General features: G+C 49.6%; 1 protein-coding gene across 5 annotated transcripts in view; it reads left to right on the top strand.

Annotated features, from left to right (window-relative positions):
• Nucleotides 1-25,180, top strand: part of LOC140385819 (piezo-type mechanosensitive ion channel component 2-like) — a 1,561,269-nt gene that overhangs the window by 645,450 nt on the left and 890,639 nt on the right. The window lies entirely within an intron of this gene.

The raw sequence follows: 25,180 nt of genomic DNA, 5'->3' as shown, positions 1-25,180 counted from the left end.
CCCGCGCATGCGCAAACACGCGCCAGCCCTTCGGCCATGGCTGGAGCTGCGGGAACCACTCCAGCGTCAAACTAGCCCCCGAGAAAGGGGAGAATTCCTCACTTTCAGGGGCCATTGACGCCAGAGTGGTTGGCGCTGGTTTTCACGCTGACGTGGGGACATAGCCCCATTATTGGAGAATCCCGCCCATGGTGCTTGTTCGCAATTTTGTCAGCGGCGCTCAGTGGGTCCCGGACGTTATCCTTCGACAAATGAGGCCAATCTCTTGTCAGGTGCAAGCCCAGGGCCATGTTAAACATAACCATCTAGACCACACTAAGTCCAGGAGGCCGTTGCTTCAGGTTCCTCATCCCCTGAAATTGCTTCTCCAGCTGCAGCAGCTCCCAGCTCTGGCTACAGCGGATGCTGATCCTCGAGATCAGCCTCTGGCATCGTGCTTGCGGCCTGCTTGTATCGCTACAGAGTCCCATGAATATAGGGACACCGAGATGATGGAGGTTCTTAACTCCAAGATGGGCAGGTAGGACACCTCCAAAGGGGAACCCTTGGGTCCACAGCCCAGGAACATGCAACCGTGAAGGCATTCGTTTCAGAAGTGCCATTCACCCTCTCAATATATGCCGCCCGATCTGGTGCCTCATAATAATAATAATAATCTTTATTAGTGTCGCAGGTAGGCTTACATTAAGACTGCAATGACGTTACTATGAAAATCCCCTCGTTGCCACATTCCGACGCTTGTTCGAATACACAGATTGTGAATTCAGAATGGCCAATTCACCTAACAAGCACATCTTTCGAGACTTGTGGGAGGAAACCGGAGTACATGGAGGAAACCCACGTAGACACGGAGAGACGTACAGACTCTCACAGACAGTGACCCACGCCGGGAATCGACCCCGGGACCCTGGCGCTGTGAAGCTGCAGTTCTAACCACTATGCTGCTTCATGTGAGTGATGCCCATCTGGTGTCATAAGAGTCTGATGCCCTCCTTTGCCAGGGTCTTCGGCGGATTCCTCCGACTGTAGAGGTAGGGATTCTTGACACCCTCCTCTTCCCAATATCATCTTATGACAACAGCTTGTCCTGCAATACCAGAGGTGCCAGACCCAGAAAGGACAACACCTCTCACCTCACAAAATCCCTCACTTGCAGGTATCTGAAACCATTTCCTTTCGGCAGCTCATACGTTTCTTCCTACTCCTGCAGACCTGCAAACTTGCCCCCTATAAACAAATCCCTAAAGTACTCTATCCCCACCTGTCACCACCCCCTGAACCTCGCATCCAGCCCTGCCGGCACAAACTTATGATTGCCACATACCAGCGCCCACAGCGACATGCCCTCTAACCCAAAATGTTGCCTGCACTGGCTCCACACCCGCACTACTGGTTTCACGGAGTACTGGACCGGTGAGAAGGGAAGAGGTGTCAACAGCAGTGCCCTCCGTCCCTTCCCCCGACACGATGCCACCTCCATCCACCCGCACACCGACCCCTCCTCATTTCCTGACTGGTCATTTCCTCACCATTGCGATGTTTGCCGCCCAATAATAATTAATTGAACTCGGCAATGCCAGCCCCCGTCGCCCCCTCTCCAAAAACACTCTCCTCACTCACTGTGTCTTCCATGCCCAAACAAATCCTGAAATTATCCTGTTTACCATCCTAAAAAAGGACTTGGGGACAAAGATGGGGAGGTTCGGGAACACGAAGAAGAACCTGGACAGCACCATCATTTTAAATGTCTGCATGCATCCAGCCAGTGACCTGGATTCCGAGATACCGAAAACTCATGCCCATCAACCGGAATGGCAACCCCCCAACCATTCCTGCCCTCTAGCATTACTCTCTCTTCCCCATGTTCAGTTTATACCCCGAACAACGACCAAATTCCCTCAAATTCTCCATGATCCTTTCAAAGATATATAACAAACGATCGTCCGCATACAGTGAGACTCTGTTCAGCCACCTCTCCATTCAATCCCTTTCCGACCCCTCGACACTAAAGTGCCATTATCAGTGACTATCGCCAAAGCGAAAAGCAACTGGGAAAGCGGGCACCCCTGCCTCGTCCCCCGATGCAGCCTGAAGTACCCCAAACACGTCCTGTTTGTCCGGCACTAGCCATTGGTGCCCCATAAGCAGCCGAACCCATTCTACGATCCCCTGGCCAAAGCCAAACCAAACCAGCACCTCCAACAAATATGTCCACTCCACCCGATCCAAAGTCTTCTCCATTGCATCCATTGCCATTGCCACTGCAACTTCTACTTCCTGCTGCCGAGGGCATCATAATAACATTAAGCAGACAATATACATTCGCCGGCCCTTCACAAATCCCATCTGGTCCTCCCCTATCACCCCTGGCATGCAATCCTCTGTCCACGATGCTAACATCTTCACATAAACATTAAGCAACGTTATCGGGCAGTACTACCCACACTGCTCCGTGTCCTTATCTTTCTTCAAAATCAACAAATGGACAGCTGTGTAGCAGCGGTTTCAAGACCTGTGTATTGAGTCAGCTTCCATGTGGGGTTATTCCCTGTGGCTCAACTCAGTACAGAGAGGAAAAAACACATCGACAACCTGCACAAGATAGCTATTTAATCAAGTTTGTTACGTGTACATGGAAAACAGACCTGGATATCTGCCAAGATCTGTTCTGCCGAACAAAGGCCAGAACATAGTACTTATACAATTTTCTAAAATCAACAGCCCACCCCGCTGGATGCGATCCAATCCCTAAAGCTGCTATGTTTAAACTTATCCAATAGAATTGCAAGCAATGTTTAAACTTCACCCAATAGAATTGCAAGCGGCGCATGATTGATCCTCATCCTGACAGCTATGCTTACTAGTAATTTGCTGTGCATTCATTGTCTGTAAGAAGCAGGACAGCAAAACCCACATCCTGCATTGTTGCACAAGACAAGATATCAGAAGTGATGTCCTTCCAGACAAGTTAGCTGTCCTAAATCTCATTTGATTACTTATTACTGCTATGCCCTAAAAATACATGTTTAATGGTTAATAATGATTACTCAGTCCTATAATTCATCTCAATCCTTAATAAAGTAACTTATGTAAAACTACTCTAGAGACATCCTAGCTATTCAGTTTTAAAAGGTGTCAACACTGAACCCCCCCTTCAACCTGCGACAATGTGGGGAGGAGCTCCCCCTACCCCTTGCCTCCCTGTACATCCTCACTAACAGGAACCCCAATGCAAAGAACAAACAAAGAACAAAGAAAAGTACAGCACAGGAACAGGCCCTTCGGCCTTCCAAGCCTTCGCCAACCATGCTGCCAGTCTAATCTAAAACCTTCTACACTTCTGGGGTCTGCATCTCTCTATTCCCATTCTATTCATGTATTTGTCAAGACGCCTCTTAAATGTCACGATCATACCTGCTTCCACCACCACCTCTGGCAGCAAGTTCCAGGCACCCACTACCCTCTGTGTAAAAGAAAACGTCCCTCACACAGGTGGAAATGGTGGTAAAGAAAGCTTATTGCATGCTTGCCTTCATAGGATGGGGTATCGAGTATAAAAGCTCAAACATTATGTTACAGTTATATGGAACGTTGGTTAAACCACATTTGGAATACCGTGTCCAATTCTGATCACCGCACTACCAGAACAATGTGGAGGCTTTGGAGAGAGTATAGAAAAGATTTACCGGGATGTTGCCTGGTCTGGAAGGTATAAGCTATGAGGAGAGATTGAATAAACTGGGTTTGTTCTCCCTCGAGAGACGGAGGCTGAGAGGCGACCTGATAGAAGTTTATAAAATTATTAGGGGTATAGATAGGGTGAACTGTTGGAGGCTTTTTCCCAGGACAGAATTTAAAATTACAAGGAGGCTGTTGTTGGAAACTCACCACTATTCTTAGAAGTCCTATACCAAAAAGGGCCAACATTCTAAATGGTGAACAGGGATTCTCACTCTCTGACTCCGATGCAGGCTTAGGTGGGTACTATTCAGGTCAAACTATATTTTCAAGTTATCCCCTGGCATAACCCATACCTTCACCGAAGATTTCATCTACTTACCACTTAGTAGCATCGTTCCTGGGTCCCGCATTACTAAGTAAATAAAGTAGACTTTGGAACAACCACTATTTCAGGTTAAATTAAGTTATTTCATTATTATATTTTTTCTTTTAAAAGCTGCAATTATTGTCTTTACAGAAAGGTAAAAAGATCTTACTTCTGGATCCTTCTGGTTGGTTGAAGGGACCTTCAGGCCCAATTTGACAATCAATCTTCTTTTTTAAAATCTGGTCTTCTTCAGATGTATTCGCTGGTGAGCTCAGTTGCTATGTCCTATCTTTCCCATGTATCGAGCTGTGAGAGCTGGCTCTGCTGGCTGTCTCTGAGCTGACTCTGAGCTGACTCTGCCTCCTCTTTAAATTCTAGCCTTCCTTAGATGTATTAGCTGTTTTAGCTCAGCTGCAATGTCTTATCTTTCCCATGACCGAGCTGACTGTAAGCTGACTCTGCTTGCTTCTCTTGTTCCTTCTCTGTTTCTCCCTGCCTCTCTCTCTCTCTTTCTGGTTCTGGTAGTTCCTGCTCTGGGGCGTCATTCTCCGACCCCCCGCCGGGTCGGAGAATGGCCGTTGGCCGCCGTGAATCCCGCCCCGCCCCCGCCGAAGTCTCCGCTCCCGGAGATTGGGCGGGGGCGGGAATCCGGCCGCGCCGGTTGGCGGGACCCCCCATTGGATTCTCCGGCCCGGATGGGCCGAAGTCCCGCCCAGGAATTGCCTGTCCCGGCGGCGTAAATCAAACCTGGTATTTACCGGCGGGACCAGGCGACGTGGGCGGGCTCCGGGGTCCTAGGGGGGGGCGCAGGGCGATCTGACCCTGGGAGGTGCCCCCACGGTGGCCTGGCCCGCGATCGGGGCCCACCGATCCGCGGGCAGGCCTGTGCCGTGGGGGCACTCTTTCCCTTCCGCCTCCGCCACGGTCTCCACCATGGCGGAGGCGGAAGTGACTCTCCCCACTGCGCATGCGCTGGAAACTGACAGCGGCCGCTGATGCTCCCGCGCATGCGCCGCATTTCCGCGCCAGCTGGCGGGGCAACAAACGCCATTTCCGCCAGCTGGCGGGGCGGAAATCCCTCCGGCGTCGGCCTAGCCCCTCAATGTTGGGGCTAGGCCGCCAAAGATGCGGAGACTTCCGCACCTTTTTGCCGGCGCGATGCCCGTCTGATTTGCGCCGGCTTTGGCGCCAGTCGGCGGGCATCCCGCCGTTGGGGGAGAATTTCGCCCCTGGTCTCTGGGTTTATATTCTCTTTCTAACAGTTATTAAGCTTTTATAACTTTATTGTAAAGTAACTTTTATTTCACTTTGATTGTAAAAGGTCACTTAAATTTTTCTAACACGACTAAGTATTCATTTTGGCATGACCTCAGCTCTCAGGTCTCTGATTACATTGTTTCCTTTGTGATGTTCAAAGTTCCTTTGTGATATTCAAAAATGCTTTGGTTTCAATAGGGGTGTGAATTTTGGTTTGGTTCCTGTCATTTGTATAGTTTTATTTTCCAATTGTGTCCCCAGCTCATAATTTTGACTTTGATTTTGGCTTTCAATTATGTTTCTCGTAGACTGATGGTCTCCAGTTTACTTTAATTTACTTGATGTTAGCAGAATTTCACACTTATATATTTGCCCCCCTAGTCATTCTTTTCTATCTGCTGATTTTACTTCAATGAAGGTGTGAATCATTGCTTTTAGCGTAATGCTAAAAATCCACTTGGTTATAACTTGAAAGGTTTACATTTATCACCTAACTCAAGTGAAACCGTCATCCATGCTTTTCCAGATGCATACTAAGATGGTTAGTTTCAATGAAGGTGTGAGCCATTGTTTTTAGCTTCATACAAAAATCCTGTTTTATTTTGTTTGCTAAGCTTGCTTGACCAAGGCTATCTGCATTTTACAATCCTGCTCTTTGCAGCTGCTGTTAACTCTTCGTGGGATCTTTCCCTACATTCTCTCATGTTTCTCTCAGACCCGATATTGCCAGACTTCCATGTTTCAAATCTTTCCATATTATCAATTACAAGGCACAAGTTCAAGGTGAGGGGGGACAGGTTCAGTGGAGATGTGCGGGAAAAGTTATTTACACAGATGGTAGTGGTGGCCTGGAATGCACTGCCAAGTGAGGTGGTTGAGGCAGAAAAGTTAGCAACCTTTAGGACTTATCTGGATAGGCACATGAACAGACTGGGTACAGAAGGATACAGGCAGTTGGTCCAGACAGGGCTCGTGATTGGCGCAGGCTGAAGGGTCTGTTCCTGTGCTGTATTGTTCTTTGTTCTTTGTATCTCCTCTAAACTTTGCCACTTGTATCATAAACCTATGTCCCCAAGTAATTGACTCTTCTACCCAGGGAAAAAGCTTCTGACTGTCCACTCTGTCCATGCCACTCATAAATTTGTAAACTTCTATCAGGTCGCCCTCAACCTCAGTCGTTCCAGTGAGAACAAACTGAATTTATCCAAACTCTCCTCATAACTAATGCCCTTCATACCAGGCAACATCCTGGTAAACCTCTTCTGCAACCTCTCCAAAGCCTTCACATCCTTTTGAACCAGAATTGAATACTATATTCCAAGTGTGACCTAACTAAGGTTCTTTACAGCTGCAGCACGACGAGCCAATTTTTGTACTCCGTGCTCCGGCTGATGGATGCAAGCATGCCGTATGCCTTCTTGACTAGCTTCCCCACCTGCATTGCCACTTTCAGTGACCTGTGGACCTGTGCACCCAGATCCGTTTGCCTGTCAAAACTCTAAGGGTTCTGCCATTTATTGTATATTTCCCACCTGTATTAGACCTTTCAAAATGCATAACCTCACATTGGTCCGGATTAAACTCCATCTTCCACCACTCCGCCCAAGTGTCCAACCTATCTATATCTTGCTGTATGCTCTGACTGTTCTCATCACTATCCGCAATTCCACCAATCTTTATGTTGGCCACAACCTTACTCATCAAAATAGTTACATATTCCTCCAAATCATACTACAAACAGCAAAGTTCCCAGCACTGATCCCTGCGGAACACCACTAGTCACAGCCTTCCAGTCAGAAAAGCATCCTGTCTAGTGGACACTAACCCGAACTCCATCTGGAGCATCTGTCTCTCCTTTAATAACCCCTTCTCTGGCGCCACCGAGTATTTCTGATCCACTCTCACAATCTCATCTTCTAGTCTTGCTCTCTCCTCCCTCTCTACCCTCTCCCTATGCATCCGGATAGAGATAAATTTACCCCTAACTACCGCCTTCTGTGCCTCCCACAGCATGGAGGCTGTGACCTCCCCTGTGTCATTCCACTCCACATAACCTTGGATGATGGCCCTCACCCTGTTGCATACCCCTTCCTCCGGCAACACCCCACATCCAATCTGTACTGCAGCCATTGGGCCTCCGCCTGTGCCACCCACGAATCCACCCAGTGCGGCGCATGGTAAGAAACCACGATTGGCAAATACTCCAAGATGGCCACCCCCACCAACAGCACTTAATCCATCACAAATAAATCAATCTGGGAGTACACCCGATGTATCTTTTTAATTTTCCATAATAAACTTAAACCATACTGTGTTGTGGTTGCTATCACTAAAATGCATCTTGAACACCTGTCTGGCTTTGTTCTCCAGAAATAGATCTGAGGTCCAGCTTTTTAATCTGCTGCCTAGCTCCCTAAATTATTGATGCAACACCTCATCTGTCATTCTTTCAATATCATTGATACCAATGTGTACCACGACCTCTGACTTATCAGCCTCTCCATTTAGGATGACCCATGCCCCAGGGAGGCAACACATCATCCTGGAGTCACATCTGCAGCTGCAGAAGCACTGTCTGTTCCCCTAACTAATTAATCCCCTATCACTATCATTCCTCCTTTCTTTTCCTCCCCTTCTGTACAGTCAGGCTACTTGTGGTACTAGTAGCTTGACACTGTCTGCATTCCCGTGAGGACCCAAGGCCCTCATCAGCTTCTAAAATGGAAAACTTAACAGCACGTCTTTCGGGACATGTGGGAGGAAACCGGTGCACCCGGAGGAAACCCACGCAGACACAGGGAGAACGTGCAGATTCCACACAGACAGTGATCCAAGCCTGGAATTGAACCTGGGACCCTGGAGCTGTGAAGCAACAGTGTTACCCACTGTGTTACTGTATGGCCATACCAATGACACTTGGGAGTGTTTCAAATGTATGAGTCATGTGAGCTCCCTGGGCACAAACATGCATGATCTGATTTTTGTGATCAAAAATTAGTTGGATGTTCAGCGAGCTAAATACTTTTCTATTAATGAATCGCACAGGCTTGTGCCAGAGAGCTCTCAAAGCCACAGGTTTGCAGTCGATGGCACCCTGCATTTGTAAGAATCCTGAGATAGCAGCAAAACCCACAGCTCTAGCAGCCCGTCTTGCTTCATCCAGGCTGAACTGCAAATAATGGTGAGCTTTATTGAAAGGGACATCTGTTACCTCCTTTATGCATTTGTACTTCACGGATTGTTAGTTACTGCAGAGGTCCCCAATGGAGCCCTGGAAATATCCACAGACAAAAACGTTTAGTTCGACAGTAACCTTCAGAGCTACTGGATTTGGATGCCCACCAAGTTCATGCCACATCGGTTCCTAAAGGAGAATGTAGCAAATATGAGCTGCCACATCCCTAGACAAGCGAAGGTGTCTGTGGCATTGGCTTTCACTCACCTCCATGTATGAGCTGCACCTTTTGTAGCCCGTTGGTCGTGCCAAGAGTCTGTGGATTTGGCCTCTCCTTGTCAGCATCTGTTTCTGGGGCTCCATTTGCTCTTGTTTCTCAGGGCGACAGTATTCCCTGAGTTGTGCCACTCTTCGACTTGGCCTTCTCATTCTAATCAAAGCTAGCAAGGAGGCAGTGTTGCCTGCAGCTTGCAATCTCCACTCCTTCTGGAATCTCTGAGTGGATTCAATTTAGCAATTATTGGTAGTTCTCCCTCCATAGACAAGGCAAGAATACAGCCTCCATCTCTTGACTTTCCCTTAGTCTGCACATCACAATCAAAGGCCAGGCCTTGCAGGATGATATCATCCTGGAAAAAAACAGATGGCTGTGCCTTCCACATGACTGCACATTCACACTGAGGGTCTTAATTAGGGTCAAAAGACCCAAGTCATAGAAGCCACAATCAGCCTTGTGCTGGTTGTCCTCCAGTGACTTTGGCAATAACTATGAACACTCAGGCTTTGTAGTTATGTCCTGACTGTAAGCATTTTGCCTTGAATGCCATGACCTGTGCACTGGGAACATGGAGGCTTGTAGTGCCCCCGCTGCCTCTGTGCAGCAGATGTGGCATTGATTTTTGGACGCTGTGTTCATTCTGACGTACCTCAGTAAGAATAAGGTGCCAATTAACAACACATGCACTTTAATAACTAAATGTAATGGAATTGTGCCTGAATGTGCACCATTAGTAAAGGAGCCAAGCTCATTCATCCTGCATTAGACTCCAGAGTCCAGCAGTTAGCTGAGCCATGCTCCGCATGGTTTGGTCAGGACAGGTGCTGCTTCAATCAGCCAATATTTGCTGTGCTGAACTTTTCCTACCACCTTTCCGACTGTTGTTCTTTCTCGTTTGTTTTTTGAACTGCGTCATTGTAAACTGAATTCAAAAATGGAGGTGCTGACTGTCATCTGGGGGACCAGCTTCCAACCTCTCGCTTTCACCCAGGCAAATCCCTTGCATTCTTCTGCATCCTCACTACCCCTAATTACCCTTCTTCCTATTGCTATTCTGCCTTCTCCTGTTACCTTTGATCCCTTCATTATCCATGTGAATATTTTTGTTCTCCCCACTGATCCCTTTAATGTTGATGTCCCCATACCCTTTGTCAATCTGGCTTGTCTCCTCCTCGAGGCCTCATGCACCCTAGCTTTCTAGGGCCCTCTCATGAGACCATCCAATATTGCCCACCCCCACTGATGATTTCAGCTACTGACTTTGAGGATAGGGATGCCTTCTCTGACTATGAATATGCCCTCTGCTTCAGATTACCATGACCCTAACCCCCAGGACCAAAATTCTTAAGTGACTGACCATGCCCTACAAACCATACTATGCATGGGCGTCACTTCACAGAAAGGCCCTCTCCACCCAAGACCAGCACCAAGATATGCTTGCCATGTAGAACCCTATAGCATGGTCCACACAGCCATAAGACCATAAGACATAGGAGCAGAATTAGAGCCCCAGGACAGTCTCTTTAATATGCCCTCGAAAGTGTGGCCTCAGCCCCAGGATAGTCTCTTAAATATGTCCCTGACAGCAGACTGTCTCTTCATTATGCCCCCACAATGTGGCCTCAAACCCAGGACAGCCTCGGACTCTTCCATGGACAGCCAGTCTTCTACCTCTTGCCACAGAACAGTCTTTCGGTACTCCATCCTGTTCCTTGACCAGCCCCTAGTCCTGTCTCTATCTTGCCCCTCCCCAGCCATATTCCACAACACCCCTCCCATCTAGTCCTGCCTCCCTCATCCCCGCCCTTCCTGTGTTCCACAACTCCTCTCTCCCAGTCCTGCCTTTGTCTCACCTACCCCACCTTGTTTCACACCACTCCAGATCGTGCCTCTTTCTACACTTCCCCTTCCGTATTCTGCAACCTCACCCCAGTCTTGCATTTGGCTCTCCCCTCTGTGGTAAACCACTGTGTTCTTATATTAAGGGTTGTATGGTAGAACCTGCACTACAAGTTCACCTGGGCCCCTGCATGCTAGCTCCGCCCAGGAGCTGGGTATTAAATATGCGTGGCCTTCAGCTCGCAGCCATTTCGTCAGCTACTGTAGGAGGACACACATCAGATACTAATGCAGCCTCAGTTTGAATTCAACTTCGTCTCCAGCCAAATTGATCGTGCCTCAATTTATTTGTATCTGATTCAGAAGATGGACCTTCGGATTAAACCAGATCGACTGCAGCTGGATCCACACGCAAGAGACGCCAGAAAGGACTTTCAGCACTGGCTAGCTTGTTTTGAAGCGTATATCAACGTGGCGCCGACCCCTGTTCCAGAGGCTCAGAAGATTCAAATCTTGTTCTCCAGACTCAGCTCTAAAATCTTCCCGCTGATCCAGGATGCGCCCAATTACGCTGATGCTATGACTCAACTCAAAGAAAATTATGAGCAGAAGACGAACACGCTCTTCGCCAGACATGCGCTCGCAACGCGTACTCAACTGCCTGGTGAGTCAATTGAGGACTTCTAGAGGGCCCTGATCCCAGTAGTTCGGGACTGTGATTGCCAGGACGTTACAGCTAAGGAGCACTCAGATCTCCTTATGAGGGACGCTTTTGTAACTGGGATTGGGTCCGATGTTATCAGGCAGCAGCTCCTAGCAAGGGCCACGCTTGACCTCGCAGAGAGTAAAACACTAGCGCTTTCCATGACGGTCGCCCTGCGCAATGTACAGTCCTACGCCCTTAACTGCGCGGCCCACTTCTCCTACGCTTCATGGGCCCCACAGGCAGCCGCCCCAGCGGGGGTGCTACCCACCCAATACGCCTGCGTTACGTGCCAGCCAGTATTCTCCGGGGGCCCCCGATGCTATTTTTGCGGCCAACAAAGACAACCCCGCCAACGCTGCCCGGCCTGCGCTGCCCTTTGTAAGGCCTGCGGGAAGAAGGGCCACTACGCAGCGGTGTGCCAGGCCTGCTCAATGGCAGCGGTCGCCCCCACCCCCCCCAGTCACAGACAATGGGCGCCGCTATCCTCCCCTCCTCCCCAGGCCATGTGCGAGCAATGAGCGCCGCCATCTTCTCCCCCGCACAACACATGCGTTTCATAGGCGGCGCCATCTTGCTCCACCCCCGCAACGTGCGATCCATGGGCGCCGCCATTTTGTGACCCCAGGACCTCCGGGCGCCGCCATCCTGTCCATCCCACAGCACATGGAGACCAACGGCGTTTCAGGACCCCGACGCAGCGGCCGCCTCACTACCCGACGATCAACCATGACTCGCATCCATGGTAATTGACCAGTCCAGACCCCACACTCTGACCAACGCATCCATCAGCGTGAAAGTCAACGGCCACGTTATCTCCTGCCTACTGGACTCCGGGAGCACCGAGAGCTTTGGACATCCAAATACGGTAAGGCGCTGCTCCCTTAAAGTACACCCTACCAATCAAAGTATCTCCCTGGCCTCTGGATCCCATCGCGTAGCGATCCGGGGTACTGCACGGTCACGCTAAGGCGTAGAGTTCCAGTCCAAGGCGTAGAGTTCCACGGTTTTCGCCTCTACGTCCTCCCTAACCTCTGCGCTGCACTTATCCTTGGCCTGGATTTTCAGTGCAACCTTCAGAGCCTGACCCTTAAATTCGGCGGACCTTTACCACCCCTCACTGTGTGCGGCCTCGCGACCCTAAAGGTCGATCCTCCTTCCCTCTTTGCCAATCTAACTCCAGATTGCAAACCCATCGCCACCAGGAGCAGATGGTACAGCACCCAGGATAAGGCCTTCATCAGGTCCGAGGTCCAGCGGTTGCTTCAGGAGGGAGTCATCGAGGCCAGCAACAGCCCCTGGAGAGCTCAAGTGGGAGACGTTAAGTCTGGGGAGAAAAACGTAATGGTTGTGGACTACAGCCAGACCATCAACAGATACACACAGCTCGACACATACCCCCTCCCACGCATATCTGGCATGGTTAACCAGATTGCACAGTACCGGGTCTTCTCAACGGTGGACCTGAAATCCGCTTACCACCAGCTCCCCATCCGTAAATCGGACCGGCCATACACCGCCTTTGAGGCAGATGGCTGGCTATATCACTTCCTTCGGGTCCCCTTCGGCGTCACCAATGGGGTTTCGGTCTTCCAAAGGGAGATGGACCGAATGGTCGACCAGTACGACTTGCGGGCCACGTTTCCGTACCTAGACAATGTGACCATCTGCGGCCATGATCAGCAGGACCACGACGCCAACCTCGCTAAATTTCGCCGCACCGCCACTCTCCTCAACCTCACGTATAACAAGGAGAAGTGTGTGATCCGTACAAACCGCTTAGCCATCCTCGGCTACGTGGTCCAGAACGGAGTTCTGGGGCCCGATCCCGACCGCATGCACCCACTCATGGAGCTTCCCCTCCCCCACTGCCCCAAGGCCCTCAAACGCTGCCTGGAGTTCTTCTCGTATTACGCTCAGTGGGTCCAAAACTATGTGGACAAGGCCCGCCCACTCATACAGTCCACTCATTTCCCCATGACGGCAGAGGCACAACAGGCCTTCGCCCGGATCAGAGCTGATATTGCCAAGGCCACAATGCACGCTGTAGACAAAACACTTCCTTTCCAAGTAGAAAGCGAGGCATCGGACATCGCCCTTGCCGCCACCCTCAACCAGGCAGGTAGGCCCATGGCATTCTTTTCCCGCACCCTCCATGCCTCCGAAATTCGGCACTCATCCGTCGAAAAGGAGGCCCAGGCTATCGTTGAGGCTGTGCAACATTGGAGGCATTACCTGGCCGGCAGGAGATTCACCCGCCTCACTGACCAACGGTCGGTTGCCTTCATGTTCAAAAACACACAGCGGGGCAAGATCAAAAATGACAAAATCTTGCGGTGGAGAATCGAGCTCTCCACCTATAACTATGAGATTAAGTATCGCCCTGGCAAACTCAATGAGGCCCCAAACGCCCTATCCTGAGGTACATGTGCCAGCGCACAGGTAGACCGACTCCGGACCCTGCACGACAGCCTTTGTCACCCAGGGGTCACTCGGTTGTACCACTTCATTAAGGCACGCAATTTGCCCTACTCCGTCGAGGAAGTAAGGACGATCACCAAGGACTGCCAGGTCTGTGCGGAGTGCAAACCGCACTTCTACTGGCCGGACCGCGCGCACCTGGTGAAGGCCTCCCGCCCCTTTGAACGCCTCAGCGTGGATTTCAAAGGCCCCATCCCCTCCTCCGACCGACACAGGTATTTCCTCAGTGTGCTCGATGAATACTCCCGTTTTCCCTTCGCCATCCCATGCCCCGACATGACGTCTGCCACCGTCATTAAAGCCCTTAATTCTGTCTTCACTCTGTTCGGCTTCCCCGCCTACATCCACAGTGACAGGGGATCCTCATTCATGAGTGATGAGCTACGTCAGTTCCTGCTCAGCAGGGGTATCGCCTCCAGCAGAACGACGAGCTACAACATCCGGGGAAACGGACAGGTAGAAAGGGAGAATAGGACGGTATGGAGGGCGTTCAGCTGGCCCTACGGTCCAGAAATCTCCCGGCCTCCCGCTGGCAAGAGGTCCTCCCTGATGCATTACATTCCATTCGCTCATTACTTTGCACTGCTACTAACAGTACACCTCATGAACGTCTTTTTGCATTCCGCAGGAAGTCCACATCTGGGGTATCACTCCCAACTTGGATCACAGCTCCGGGAACCGTGCTTCTCCGTAAACATGTGCGGCTCCACAAGGCCGATCCGTTGGTGGAAAGGGTGCAGCTGCTCCACGCAAACCCACAGTACGCCTAAGTGGCGTTCCCCGACGGCCGCCAGGATACCGTCTCCCTCAGGGACATGGCACCAGCAGGTTCCACCCCCGCATCACTCCCGTCTCCCCCGGCGCCACCATCCCCTCCCCCGCCGCCCCCCTAGAACTGTCCGTCCTCCCCCTGCCCACCCCCGTTGATGAAGAGGATTTCGGCACGCTCCCGGAGTCAACTTCGACCACGACAGCACCACCATCGTCGGCTCCACTTCGTCAATCCCAGAGGATGATCAAGGCGCCGGACCAGCTGAACCTCTGACCGGCTGAACCTCTGACCGGCCCACCGGATGACCAGAGACATTTTTTATCCTGTAAATATTCAAGATTGCGAATTGTATATGGTTATCCACCACCCCCGCCGGACTCAATTTTAACAGGGGGTGAATGTGGTAAACCACTGTGTTCTTATATTAAGGGTTGTACGGTAGAACCTGCACTACAGGTTCACCTGGGCCCCTGCATGCTAGCTCCGCCCAGGAGCCGGGTTATAAATATGCGTGGCCTTCAGCTCACAGCCATTTTGTCAGCTGCTGTAGGAGGCCACAGATGAGATACTAATAAAGCCTCAGTTTGAATTCAACTTCGTCTCCAGCCAAATTGATCGTGCCTCACCCTCCCTGCCGATGTTCCACAACTGCACCTCCAAGCCCTGCCACTGGTATTGCCTCCTGTGCTCATCCTTGGCACAACTTGTAATACACTTAGAGTCATAGAGATTTACAACATGGAAACAGGCCCTTAGGCCCAACCTGTCCATACCGCCCAGTTTGTACCACTAAGCTAGCCCGCATTTGGCCCATGTCCCTCTATACCCATCTTACCCATATAACCGTCTAAACGCTTTTTAAAAAACAAAATTGTACCTGCCTCTACTACTGCCTCTGGCAGCTCGTTCCAGACACTCACCACCCTCTGTGTGAAAAACTGCCTCTCTGGACCCTTTTGTATCTCTCCCCTCTCACCTTAAAGGTACTTGAAATCTTGCAGCAAAGCACTTCGAGGTTGATGAAAGCAGAGTCAAAGTACCTCAAAGCTATTGATGAACTGAAGCTCCTCAGCTGCATGCCACTTATATTCAGTTGGAACCAGACCATTAAACCACCGGTGGGGCACTTACATTGGGTGGGGGAATGTAATTCCTGTGAGTTGGTCTTTTAATGAGCATTCATGAGATACAAATGAATGCAAATACGGTGCCCAACATAGCGCAGCAAGAAACCCGACCCACTTTTAACTTGCCATCAAAGTCGGGGGCACAAAATTCCAAACGAATCTCCCGCTGGCGGGAAACTGACTTTTTCCATGACCACAACTATAGCTCTCCCGCCTGCCACAATTCTAGCCACTGGTGGGAGTGGAAAGTTCCGCTGTATCTTTGTAAATAGGTGGGAGTTTTTTTTAGGAAAACCAATTGCCTAATCCTGATGAAAATGTGTGTGCGAACCATTTAAAGTAGTGTAAAATAAACTCGCTTCATTTTAAATACATAAGCTTGATATTCTTTGTGAACACTACGACTTTTAGCTGTCTTGGAGAACGATACAAGGAACATCACATGCCACCAGAAGTGGAAAATTCTCACATGGTACCAGGTAATTACTGAAGTAATTTAGCTAAAATTAGAGTCTAAGAAGAAAGAAAATCAACACGTGCTCAGACTTCGACAGCAAGACTGCTTCCAGACCTGTTACATCAACTCACCAAGACAACTCAAGACCTCATGGAGAAACTGCAGACTCTGAAACAATTCCGGACTTCTGGTAAAATTGATGTTAATTGGAAAATTTTCAAGCAGCAATTTCAACTGTACCACTCTGCCTCAGATTTAGATACAGCTCGTGATAACAGAAAACTTGCGTTATTTTTAACAATCGCTGAACCACAGGCAATTGAGCTATATAACTCCTTCCAATTCTCCACAGAAGATGATAAAAATCAATTTAGTGTAGTGATTGAAAAATTTGACCTTCATTGCAAAGCTCAAATTAATGAAACTTGTGAGCGATTTGTCCTTAAAGCAAGAGTGCAGAAAGATGGAGAATCTGTAGATTGCTTCATTACTGATTTAAGATTAAAGTCTCAAACCTGCAACTTCTCAATCCTTTCACACTCAATGATTCGAGATCAAATCGTTTTTGGTATCAAAAGATGAAAAGTTAAGAGAACGTTTATCAAGGCAAAAAGATTTAAAATTGGAAGATGCAATTGAAATGTGTGGAGCAAACAAAATATCCAGGAATCAGTATTTAGATATACTGATAAAAGAAAAGGGCGCAAAAACGCACCTCGGGGCCGACTGCGTTGGATCTGTGGCGCAGTTGAGAAACAAGTGCGTTTCGGACTGCAACCGTATTGCGCATGCGCAAAGTCGTTCTGCACATGCGCACTTCAACAAACTACGCAATTTGGACGAAGGCCGTTCTGCGCATGCACGCAACCAACGAAAGCAAAGTCATGACATGTGGACGTTGTGGACATGCCCACCCGCACAAAACATGCCCAGCACATGGAAAAATTTGCTCCAAATGTGGCAAACTGAATCACTTTGCTGTCCAGTGCAGATCTGCATTAAAAGGGACACACTTTAAAACATCAAATTTAATGAAGATACGCACAAATGTTCAGAGTGTTCATACAAGTGCAGAAACCTCAAAGATGGATAACTCAGTGTTAATATCGATGCTTATTGCCTTGAAGATTCTTTCTTTGTGGGCATTGTTGAGAAGTACCAGACAAGTGTAAAGAACACTACCTATCCACAGATATTGCATCCCATACAATTGATTAACATGGAGGCTGAATGGAACGCTCCATTACAAGTCAATGGTTCCGAGATTGTGTTCAAACTGGACATGGGAGCATCTGCTAATTTAATCAATACTCTTGATTTATCCTTCCTCAGGTGAGGAAGGAGCAGTGTTCCGAAAGCTAGTGTTTGAAGCAAACTGTTGGACTTTAACCTGGTGTTGTAAGACTTCTTACTGTGCTCACCCCAGTCCAACGCCGACATCTCCACATCTTGATTTATCCCAACTATGTCATAGTCATAAGGTTCAGAAAACTGGCTGCCAGTTACATGACTACAATGGTAACACGGTTTCTTCTTTAGGGTCATGCTATCTCTTAGTGACAAACAACGACATTGCAATATCTTTGCGGTTCAAAATTGTTGAAGCTAGACGTTCATCACTATTAGGTGCAGAAGCCTGTCAAGACTTACATCTTGTGAAACGAATCTACAGCATTGACAAACCTCTTCCATTGAAGGTATTTGAAGGTATGGGTACTCTTCCTTTCCAAAATTCAACTAAATCCGAATACTAAACCAGTGGTACACCCTCCAAGAAGAGTTCCTGCTCCGTTACGTGACCGTCTCAAGCAAGAACTGGAATGAATACAGCAGCTTGGGATTATTTCCAAGATCACAGAACCTATAGATTGGGTGAGCTCGACGATGTGCATGAAAAAACCCAATGGTGACCTCAGGATTTGTATTGATCCGAAGGTTCTGAATATGAACATCAGACGTGACACTATCCAATACCAAAATACGGAGAAATAACTAGTGAAATGGCTAATGCCAAAATATTCTCCAAACTAGATGCTTCCAGAGGATTTTTGGCAAATGCAACTGGATAACACAAGCAAAGAATTGTGTACAACACACTGTATGGTCGTTCCTGCTTTAACAGAATGCCTGAGATATTCCATCGTGCCATGGAACAGATGACAGAAGGCATAGATGGAGTTTGTGTGTATGTTGATGACATTATAATACAGTCATCTACTCGTGAAGAACACAATGCAAGACTCCTGCAAGTGTTAAAGAGAATACACAAATACGGATTGAAGCTTAATCGGGCCAAGTGAAACTTTGGTATCTCAATGTTAAAATTTCTGGGTGACCAAATATTGGAGCATGGTGTGCAACCAGATGATGATAAGATTGCTGTTATCCAGAATATGTCCATCCCAGAAGATAAAAAAACAGTTCTGAGATTCCTTGGTGTAGTGAATTCCTTCGGAAAATTCATCCCCAACCTTGCTTCACGAACATCTGCCTTGCGTCACCTCATAAGGAAGGACACATTCTTCTCATGGACTGCAGAGCACACCAAAGAATGGCCTGATCTAAAGTCAGCACTGACCACCGCACCTGTCCTCTCCTTTGACCCTGGGCGAGAAACAAAGATTTCCACAGATGCAAGTCAAAATGGGATTGGGCAATCCTCCTTCAAAAGAATGATGATGCTTTTTGGAGACCCATTGCATATGCATCCAGATCTATGGCCACCACAGAGCAACATTATGCTCAGATCGAGTAAGAGTGTTTTGGCTTGTTGACGGGATTACAGAAATTCCATAACTACGTGTATGGACTTCCGATGTTCACAGTTGAAACAGATCACCGACCACTAGTTCATATAATCCAGAAAGATTTGAATGATATGACTCCAAGACCGCAACGAATTATCGTGAAACTACGAAGGCACGACTTTCAACTGGTCTCCACTCCAGGGAAAGATCTTATCATTGTCGACGCATTATCTCGTGCTACAGAAACAGATGAACAGCAACCTGAGATAGTTCAACTTATAGAAGCTCAAGCGGAACCTTTAGCTGAAATTCTTCCTGCCTCTGATGAAAAACCCAAGCTCATAAGAGCAGAAACTGAAAAAGGTGCAATGTTAGGAGGAATCAGCCATATGAGAAATGGTTGGCCGAAAGGAAATTGTTCAAATTTCAGAAATATTAGATCTGATCTCGCTGTTGTAGATGGATTTCTACTTCGTCTCGATCGTCTTGTTATTCCAACAACACTAAGACACATGATCCTCCAGAAGGTTCATGAAGGTCATTTAGGTATAGAAAAGTGTAAATGTCGAACGAGACAAGCAGTATATTAGCCTGGAATAAATACTGACATAGCCAATTTTGTGCTAGAATGTGAGATATGAGTGCATTTGAGTGCTATATGTTTGGTTTAGACTTTTTATATGGTCTCACTACTCTAATTTAACAAATGAAAAATATTTATGTTTATGTGTTTTGTCTTTTTTTATTTTTTTTTATGTGTTTTTTGTGAATTTATGACCTGTACGTTTCTCTACACGTACAGGAGTTAAGCCAGCATCCGCCACTGACACTGGCGTGATGCTGGGTGTGACAATCAAGCAAAAGAACATAAAGTAACTGATGGATAAAACAAAAGAGGGGAGTGCCCCAAAACAACGAGTGGAGCACAGCCCAAAAAGAATGAGAAAGGAAACAAAGACTTATCAAAAACCCGTCAAATTAAAAGTGTGAAAATCGGGGTCGATAAGGCAGTCCAACCCCTGCAGTGCCCACCGAGCATGGAAGGCCTCGAGTGTGCCCGTGGACACCGCATGCTCCATTCCAGGTACACCCGGCCGTGAACGAGGCCACAGAAGATGGGCAGACAGTCAGGCTGGACGACCCCCGGTCGCTCGCTGTCTGGACCTATAAATGACAAGTTTGGCCAGGCCCAGGAGCAGGTTCACAAGGAGGTCCTCCGCCTTCCCCCCCCCCCCACCGCACCGGATGTCCATAGGTCAGGAGCGTGGGGCTGAAGTGCAAAGAAAACCTCAACAACAACGCTGTCAAGAAACCAAAAAGGGAGTGCAGCCTAGGACAGACAACATAAACATGCTCCACGGTCTCCACCAGGCCGCAAAAGTGGCAGGTCTCTGGCAAAGCCGTGAAGTGGTTCAACCGATGGTTGCACGGCACTGCCATGCGCAGCACCCTCCACCCCTGGTCCCCTAGTTTTATGGGGAGGACACCTCCGTAGAAGGACCTCCAGTGGAGACCTCCGCCGCCAGACGGCAATGAGGCATGCCAAGGCGTGTCTGGGAGGCGGGCGAGGACAAGGAGGTGGAAGGTGTGCAACAGCAGACAGTGCAGGAAACGCCTCCGCGCAGTGCGGAAAGGCGCGTAGGGATCCGCTCAGACGGGATGCCGCCGCACAACCGCGCCGTCTCGAGTCCCAAGTGTGCCCACAGGGCCGAGCATGACCGTTTTGAGGCCTTTGATAGCATTGGCTGTGCACCGAACAGTCACCGCTCCGCGCCTGGCAAGCTCGTAGGGTGTCATCCAGCTCGCCCCTCCGCCACCCAGCATGTCCCCGATCCTGGTCACACCGGCATCCACAGCCCTCCGCTCTGCCAGCCACCTGAATGGATATTGGCAGAGGTGCAGATTCCTGAGCAGCGGTTCCCTTACGACAGCCACTACTCCTGACGGGGGAGAGCTGCGGCGCGTGGCGACCGTTTTCCAGACTTTGAGAAGGTCCTGGTACAAGATGGGCAGTGCCAACAAAGAGTTCCGAAGGCCATTCTGGTCAACGAACAGGAGCTGCACATCGTAGTTCAGGCCGTGCACCTGGCGGAAGAAATACGTCAACGTACAGGTATCGCTGCAGGGTCTGAAGGCGGAAAGTCGCGACCTGGGTGCGAAGGCACACCAGCGCCAAACCGCCCTCCACAATCGAGAGACTCAAGACCTCCGCAGCGACCCAGTGCAATCCTTTGTCCCAGAAGAACCGAAGCAGGGTTCTCTGGATGCGTGTGACAAAGTCAGGGGAGGGGTAAAAGTGACCAGCCGGTACCACAGCATGGAGGCGATCAGCTGGTTTATGACAAAATCTCGACCTCTGTGGGACAGCACTTGGAGCAGTCCTGTCCAGCATCTTGGTCTCCAGCTCCTGCCAGTTCGCCGGCCAGGCTTCCTCTGCCGGGCAAAGATTGACTCCCAAGTAGAGGATATTGGACCAGCTCCAGCTAAAGGGCATGAGCTCCTCTGGGAGGGGGTCCATCTGCCACGGACCGACCAGGAGTCCGGAACATTTAGCCCAGTTGATCCTAGCAGAAGATGCGGTGGAGTACACAGCCTGGCACTCTCGCATCCTCCGCAGGTCACCGGGGTCAGTGAACATGAGGAGCACGTCATCAGCGTAAGCCGAGATGACCACCTCCATGTCCGGCTCGCGCAGAACCAGTCCCGACAACCTCCTCCGCAGGAGGCGCAGGAAAGGCTCCACGCATAGAGAATAAAGTTGGCCGGACAAGGGGCAGCCCTGATGTACTCCTCTCGCAAAGTGAAGGGGTGCCGTCAGGGACCCTTTAACCTTAATCAGACACTCTGAGGCGGTGTACAATAATCGGATCCGGGCGACGAAGTGCGTCCTGAACCCGAAAGCTCACAGAGTTCCGAGCAAATACTTGTGCCCCACCCTGTCGAATGCCTTCTCCTGGTCAAGAGACAGGAAGGCGCTCGACATACCCATCCTCTGGGTAAAATGAATTATGTCCCGGACCAAATGGATGTTATCGTAACTGGTGCAGTCCGGGACTGTGTAGGACTGGTCAGGGTGAATCATGTGGTCCAGCACGGGGCCAAGGCGTAAAGACATTGCCTTGGCAAAGATTTTGTAGTCTGTGCTGAGGAGGGAGACCGGTCGCCAGTTTTTAAGTAGGCTGAGATCCCCCTTCTTGGGCAGCAGGGCAGTGACGGCCCTGCGCCACGAAAGGGGCATCTCCCCGATCGTGATACGTTCCCCCAGGACCCCCGCATAGTCGCTCCCCAGGACATTCTAGAACGCCCTGAAGAACTCCACAGTCAGCCCGTCCAGTCCTGGGGATTTGCCCGGTGACAAGCTGTCCAGGGCGCCGGTCAGCTCTTGGAGGTTGATGGTTTGCTGGATGGATCCAGAGGGAAGAGATCGGAATAAAAGTCCCTAATCAGGGTCCTGACCCCCTCCGGATCCGAGACGAGGGACCCGTCGTCGGCCAGCAGCGTAGAAATCTGCCGACGGGCCCGACGTCCTCTTTCCAGCGAGTAGAAGAACGGGGAGCCGCGGTCCATGTCCGTCAGGAGACGGATCCGCGACCGCACGTACGCGCCATGGGACCCAGCAAGTTGCAGGTCCCGCAGTGCGCCCTTCTTCTCTCTGTACACCCGCCCAAGGACCAGGTCCTCATCGGGCTGAGCAAGACGTGACTCCAGATCGAAGAGTTCCTCAGCCAATTTGGCGATCGTGGAGTTCCGCCCCGCCGTAGACCCCTTTGTGTACCCCTGACAGAAGGCGCGGATATGAGTCTTGCCACGTCCCACCATAGCCTCAAGGAGGGAGGAGGGAATAAGGTGCTCCTTTCATGTCATTTCCTACATTTCCTCAAAGAGCGTGAAGGGAGCCGGGAGTTCACAGAGAGTGCAGCTGACTGGGAGCAGCATCGGAGGGCGGAGTTCCAGTTGGTCCACAGGGCAGCTACATTCTGTAAGGTAAGAGGGGATGGAGGGTAGGGCAGTTGCATGCTCCTCCTGTAGGATGTAGGTGGTGAGGGATACCCCCGGTGTCCCCGCTGACTATACCTGCGGGAATGCACCCAACTCCAGCTCCTCAAAGACCATGTTAGGGAACTGGAGCTGGAGCTGGATGAACTTCGGATCATCCGGGAGGCAGAGGGAGTAATAGAGAAGAGTTACAGGGAGGTAGCCACACCCAAGGTATAGGACAAGAATAGCTGGGTTACAGTCAGGGGAAAGAAAACGAACGGGCAGGCAGTGCAGGGATCCCTCGTGTCCGTTCCCCTTCAAAACAACTATACCGTTTTGGATGCTGTTGGGGGGGAATGACCTACCGGGGGAAGACCCTAGCGGCCAGGTCTCTGGCACTGAGTCTGGCTCTGTGCCTCAGAAGGGAAGGGGGGAGAATAGAAAAGCAATAATGATAGGAGACTCAATGGTTAGGGGAATAGATAGGAGATTCTGTGGTCGCGAGCGAGACTCCCGGAAGATATGTTGCCTCTCGGGTGCCAGGGCCAGGGATGTCTCGGATCGAGTCTACAGGATTCTTAAGGGGGAGGGGGAGCAACCAGAAGTCGTGGTGCACATAGGCTCTAATGCCATAGCTAAGAAAAGGATGAGGATTTAAAAAGTGATTTTAGGGAGTTAGGTTGGAAGCTAAAGAGCAGGACAAGCAGAGTAGTGATCTCAGGATTGCTACCGGTACCACGTGCAAGTGAGGCAAGGAGCAGAGAGCGAGTGCAGCTGAATAGGATGGGAATAGAGGGATACCGGACCCAGGAAGTGTTGAAGATTTCAGTTTAGACGGGCAGCATGGTCGGCACAGGCTTGGAGGGCCGAAGGGCCTGTTCCTGTGCTGTACTTTTCTTTGTTCTTTGTCCTTTGTTCTTTGTAGCCAGGAAGGAACTCAAAAATGGACTGAGAGCTAGAAGGGGGCATGAAAAAACCCTGGCGGGAAGGATTAGGGAAATCCCCAAGGCGTTCCACACTTATGTGAGAAATAAGAGGATGATCAGAGTGAGAGTAGGGCCGATCAGGGATAGAACTTGTGCCTAGAGTCTGAAGAGATGGGGTAGGCCCTAAATGAATACTTTGCTTCAGTATTCACTGGAGAGAGGGACCTTGTTGCTCATGAGAACAGTGTGAACCAGGTTAATAGACTCGAACAGTTGATATTAAGAAGGAGGATTTGCTGGAAATTTTGAAAAGCATCAGGATAGATAAGTCCCCTGGGCCTGACAGGATATACCCAAGGTTACTACGGGAAGTGAGGGAGGAGATTGCTGTGCCGTTGGCGATGATCTTTGCGTCCTCACTCTCCACTGGAGTAGTACCGGATGATTGGAAGGAGGCAAATGTTGTTCCCCTATTCAAGAAAGGGAATAGGAAAATCCCTGGGAATTGCAGACCCATCGGTCTGTGGTGAGCAAAATATTGGAAAGGATTCTGAGAGATAGGATTTATGATTATTTAGAAAAACATAGTTTGATTAAAGATAGTCAGCATGGCTTTGTGAGGGGCAGGTCATGCCTCACAAGCCTCATTGAATTCTTTGAGGATGTGACGCGACACATTGATGAAGGTCGGACAGTGAATGTGGTGTATATCGATTTCAGTAAGGCATTTGATGAGGTTAACCATGGCAGGCTCATTCAGAAAGTTAGGGGGCATGGGATACAGGGAAATTTGGCTGTCTGGATACAGAATTGGCTGGCCGAAAGAAGACAGCGAGTGGTAGTGGGTGGAAAGTATTCCGCCTGGAGGTTGGCGACCAGTGGTGTCCCGCAAGAATCTGTTCTGGGACCTCTGCTCTTTGTGGTTTTTATAAATGACTTGGATGAGGAAGTGGAAGGGCGGGTTAGTAAGTTTGCCGATGACACAAAAATTGGTTGAGTTGTAGATAGTGTCGAGGGCTTTTACAGGTTACAACAGGATGCACAGCTGGGCTGAGAAGTGGCAGATGGAGTTCAACCTTGATAAGTGTGAAGTGATTCATTTTGGAAGGTCGAATTTGAATGCTGAATACAGGGTTAAAGGCAAGATTCTTGGAAGTGTGGAGGAACAGAGGGATCTTGGGGTCCACGTATATAGATCCCCCAAATTTGCCACCCAGGTTGATAGGGTTGTTAAGAAGGCATATGGTGTGTTGGCTTTCATTAACAGGGGGATTGGGTTTAAGAGCCACGAGGTTTTTTCTGCAGCTTTATAAAATTCTAGTTAGACCACACTTGGAATATTGTGTCCAGTTCTGGTCGCCTCATTACAGGAAGGATGTGGATGCTTTGGAGA

Source organism: Scyliorhinus torazame, chromosome 11 (genome assembly GCF_047496885.1).
Source record: "Scyliorhinus torazame isolate Kashiwa2021f chromosome 11, sScyTor2.1, whole genome shotgun sequence".
NCBI lineage: Eukaryota > Metazoa > Chordata > Chondrichthyes > Carcharhiniformes > Scyliorhinidae > Scyliorhinus > Scyliorhinus torazame.
This window is presented reverse-complemented; position numbering and strand designations above follow the sequence as displayed.